Below are 5,417 nucleotides of genomic sequence, written 5' to 3'. Positions count from 1 at the left end.
CAATTGCTGTGCATCCAAATTTTGATCATGTGACCGTGGGGATGCTGCAATGGTTGTAAATGCGACAACCAGTTGTAAGTGATTTTTTCATACCATTGTAACTTTGAATGGTCACTAAACAAAACTTTGTAAATTGAGAACTACTGTACTTTTCCCCAATTCAGTATTGCCCAGATATTGGGACTATAGTCATAATCATTCACTGGCTAGCATGGCAGTCTTGATTTAGAATTCTGTGTGGTGTGGCCCAACACATTCAAAGGGCAGCAGATATGGGAAGACTCCAATAATAATTCTCCCATACCAACCACTCTTTTCTTTATTTGTTCCTCAGCATTTTGTGTATTGCTACTTGCCAGTCCTGGGATCAGCTGATGCAAAGAATTACAAACATTAGAACCATAGGGCTGGAAGAGACCTATGTCACTTCTAGCGCAATCTCCTACCCAAGGCAGGAGAACTTGTACCATCCCGGACAAATGATTGTTCAATCTTTTGTTGAAAACCGTCAATGATGAAACACCCACAACTCCTGGAGGCAAGCTGTTCCATTGATTAGTTGTTCTCACTGTCAGGAAATTTCTCCTTAGTTACAGGTTGGCTCTGTCTTTGTTGAGTTTCCACCCATTGCTTCTTGTTCTACCCTCAGGTGCTTTACAGAACAAATCAGGCCCATATTCTCTGTGACAGCGCCTCAAATAGCAGAAGGCAGCTATCATGTCACTCCTAAACTTTCTTTTTGTTAAGCTAAACATACCTAATTTCCTTAAGTGTTCATCGTATGACTTCCACATCCCTTATCATCTTTATTGCTCTTCTTTACACACTTTCTAGGGTCTTGTGAAGCATATTTTTTGTATTGTGATGACCAAAACTGGACATAGTATTCCAAGCCTGGCCTCACTGGTGTGTTATTATCACTTTTCATGATCTGGATACTATCCCTGTGTGGATGCAGCCTGGCTTTTTTGCATTGCATTGGCTTTTTTGACAGCTGCACTACACACTGCTGGCTCATACTTGTGCGGGGTTCACTAGGACAACTAGGTCCTCCTCACAATTACTACTGTTGAACCAGGTACTGCCTGTTCTATACCTGCACATTTAGTTTTTCCAGAACCCAAACTATTACAAGAAATACTACTTTGTAAATGATGTATTAAAATATCTTATTAAGATAGATAGATAGATAGATAGATAGATAGATAGATAGATAGATAGATAGATAGATAGATAGATAGATGATAGATAGATAGATGATGGATGGATGGATGGATGGATGGATGGACGGACAGACAGATCTGCCGGTCTATTGATTTGTTGATTATCCACCTACTTTTTTGTTTATTAGGTTTATTGTAATTAATGCAAGATGAAATAGTGTGATATTTGATTTAGTACAATTTATAAATTGATACTAGATGTGTTACATATGAGCCAAACATCAGTGAGAGGTTAAAGCACATGATTGAGGCTAGCCTGTGCACACTTGTCATTGTGGTTTTATATATTAACTGTTCTTTGTGCAAAATGAAGAAGAGGAAGGTTCTCACTTGAAGAAAGCTCAAAAAAGAAGAGGCTTATTTAATGAACTACAGCAAGGTACAAGAAGTTGCAGGTACTGCTATACTATATTTCATTAATAAACATATTTTATATTTTTCAAGTTGTGATTACTTATTTCCACTGAGCTGGAACCAATTACCCTGTTATCCATAGAATATCTCTTTTAATAGTGTGAATTCAAATAATGCAACCATTTCATGGGATGCCTTCCTTACTTATTATATTTTCTATATGCTTTTTTTTATTAAAAAGTTTTACAATACATTTTATTTTTAACAAACAAAACACAACCCCTCCCCACCCCCTTCCCACTCCCCAACCCTCCCCAACCCCTCCCTCCCTTCCCCCTCCCCCCTCCCCGACTTCCCAGAGCTAAGTACAGGGTATAAGAATACGAACAATCATAATCTACCTTATGCAAACAATCATAAACTATTAAAACTATCGCACTTTAACTCTTATGAATTAACTCCAAGCAGTATAAATATCACATCAATAATTATTCAAATGCTGGATAATACTTTTTAGTCACAAGGAGGAGCTTGTGAAGTAACACTGCTTTAGCCACTTACATGTGTCGCAATGGTTAGAATGCAGTATTTATTTTATTTATTTATTTTAATTCCATTTATATCCCACCCTTCTCCGAAGACTCAGGGCGGCTTACAAGCTTAGCAGTATTGCAGTATTGCAGGCTACTTCTTCTGACTGCCAATTTCCAGCAGTTCAGCAGTTCGATTCTCACTGGCTCAAGATCAACTCAGCCTTCTATCTTGCCGAGGTCAGTAAAATGAGGAGGCAGATTGTTGGGGGCAATATGGTGACTCTGTAAAACCACTTAAGAGAACTATAAAGCACTGTGAAGCAGTATATAAGTGCTATTGCTACTGAGGGTGCATCTGATTTGAATAGTAAATAGTAAATAATAGATAATAGTAAATAATATGGGACAAATGATTTAGTATATATATATTGGCAGGTACCAAAGCACTGAAGAAATTAATGAGCCAGTTAAGATGATTCTAAAACTAGGAGCCATGGAACTAATCCTAATTCAGAGCATCAGCCAGAAACAAATGACAAAACCAAAAGGAACAAGCTGGAGGCACACCTGAATGTAAGGACAAAGGGCAAACAAAGTGATAACATGAGGTCCACCTTACTGTCACTCCTTCAAGGTAGACCATATTAAGGAACCAGTGCCATGCAGGCCAGTATTACTTTTTTTTTGTAAAACTGGTAACAAATCTTCCAACTCTGAATGTGCTTCCTCCTCCCTTCATTTTACTATATTTTCTGTGAACTAGAGAGTAGCTTTATGAGACGTTTACTCAAAGTACCTTCATGGCAGTCAGGCCTCTTTTATCTGACTATGCTTTGCTAGCAGCTCTTCCTCCTATCATTGAAAGCCATTTCTGGTGTTTGTGTGTGTGTTTAGTGAGTATACTGTGTATGTAGCACTTGTCACATACAGGTAGTCCTTGAATTACGACAGTTCATTTAGTGACCATTCAAACTTACAAAGGCAGTGAAAAAAATGACTTATGACCATTTTTTACATTTACAACCATTGCAGCATCCCCATGGTCATGTGATCCAAATTCAGATGCTTGGCAACTGACTTATATTTATGAGTGTCCCACGGTCATGTGATCACCTTTTGTAACCTTTGACAAGCAAAGTCAATGGAGAAGCCAGATTCATTTAACATCCATGTTACTAATTTAACGACTGCAGTGTTTCACTTAACAACTGTGGCAAGAAAGGTTGAAATGGGGAAAACTCACTTATCAAATGTCTCACTTAACAACATAAAGTTTGGGCTCAATTGTGGTCACAAGTCAAGAACTACCTATATTGTAGATTTCCTGTTGGGTTACGTCGCGCCGATGGCGGCTTTTCTCTGGCCACCCATCCTGAGGCTTCGTTAGATCTGCGGAGATGGTGACAATCAGCTGTCCCGCGGCTCGTAAACTTCCCCCTTGGGAGAAGAAGGGGAGGTGAGCTTTCCTCAGGTAGAGGTAGAGCTCCCTGGGACCTTCCAGAAATATCTGGGGGTCGGAGGGTGAGAGCTCCCACGGAGCCTGAGGCTTTCTCCGAGTCCAGGATGCCTTTGCTCTGAATTGCAGGGGCGAAGCCAGACGCTGCATCCACATCTGCGGATTATAGTGATTTGGGATTGACTTTAAAGCAGACAGAGCTGACCAGGAGGTGGCAAATTTGCAAGTACTTAAAACTTTAACTCGGGGTGCTTTAATCTTCTCCATACTTTAATTTGATTTTGGAAGAGAAAAGATGGCGCCGAAATGTTGTTTTTTGTTTAAAGAATAAAGAGTGAAGATCTTGCTAAAGTTTAAACAATATATTGGATTTTTGTGCATCTCAGAGTTTTAAAAAAAATTTCTGGACTTTATTTCTAATTTTGAAGTGCAGAGGGAAAGTGAAACTACTAAGGGAAAGTGAATTGTAACAAGTGGGGAAATGGCTTCTAGACGGCAGGCAATCCCTATTGTTTCTAAAAGTTTAATTTCTTCTCCTGTAACACAGCCCGCAGCGCAATCCACATCAAATCCTAGATCCCCCCACCCTCCCCTCCACCACCAGCATTTACACTTAAAGACCTGCAAGATGCTTTGAAGCTTCAATCACAGCAAACAGCCCAACAAATAAAGGAAGAAATGGCTGATCTTTTTGAGGATAAAAATAGAGAGATGAGAGAAGACATATTGCTTGCACTTCAAGGGCTGGCTGCACATATTGAACGCTTAGATGACCGTGTGGACGAGGTTGTGGAAAACAGTGAAAAACTAGAGAGCAGAATGGCTAAAGTTGACAGAACTGAAGAGGAGGTGATTATTTCACAATATAGAGACATGGAATTTGCATTAAGAATAAGGGGTTTGAAAGAAAATCCGTGAGAGGATCTACAAAAGGAGGTGGTTAAAGCTATGGCTCCCATTTTGGGATGTGATTTTAAGGAGTTATCAAGGTAGGTGGAAAAAAATTTCAGAGTTAACTCCTGGATTGCGAGGCAGAAAAATTTACCTAGAGACGTGGTGATTTATTTTTCCAAGAGATCACTTCAAAATGCTATTATTCAGGCCTTTTATCAACAGAAATTTCAAATTGCAGGTCAAGATATTATAATTTTGAAAGAAATACCTTCTAAAATGTTGAGAAAAAGGAAGGATTTGGGTTTTTTGTCTGATGAGCTTAAAAATCGACAGATCCAGTTTAGATGGGAGATACCTATTGGAATAGTGGTAAACTATGCAGGGACACGATATAGACTTAATACGATTGCAAAGGCAAAAGATTTTTATACTTATGTCCTGAAAGCAGGTTCACCACCATCCCCACAATTTAAGAGAACAGAAGAAAGCTTGGAAGATAAACAGCAAGTTGAAGGTGCAACGTCACAGTTTGTGGGAGAGGTACAGCCAGCTGAATCTACTGAACAGATCTTGGCCCTAAAGGGTGATCCAAAAGAACAGAGAATGACACGGGCTGCGCATAAACGTAAAGAAAAGGAACAATTGAAACAGAAGATGGATTCTGGGCCTTTAATACAAGGCCCTGTTACTACGGAGCCGGTGGGAGGGGTGCAACCGAAGAGACCAACTGCGGATCTTCAGGCGGTGCTTCATAGGCGATAAGGCTCTTGACATGGAATGTTAATGGCCTGAACTCACCACAAAAAAGAAAGTATTTCACTATCTGAAGCAACATAAAAATGATATTGTTTGTTTACAAGAAACTCATATTTGTGCAAAAGATCAAAAGTATTTGATTAACTCCCAGTTGGGACTACATTTTATAGCATTTGCCCCAGATAAAAAGAATGGGGTGGT

Source organism: Vipera berus, assembly GCF_964194415.1.
Source record: "Vipera berus genome assembly, chromosome: Z".
NCBI lineage: Eukaryota > Metazoa > Chordata > Lepidosauria > Squamata > Viperidae > Vipera > Vipera berus.
This window is presented reverse-complemented; position numbering follows the sequence as displayed.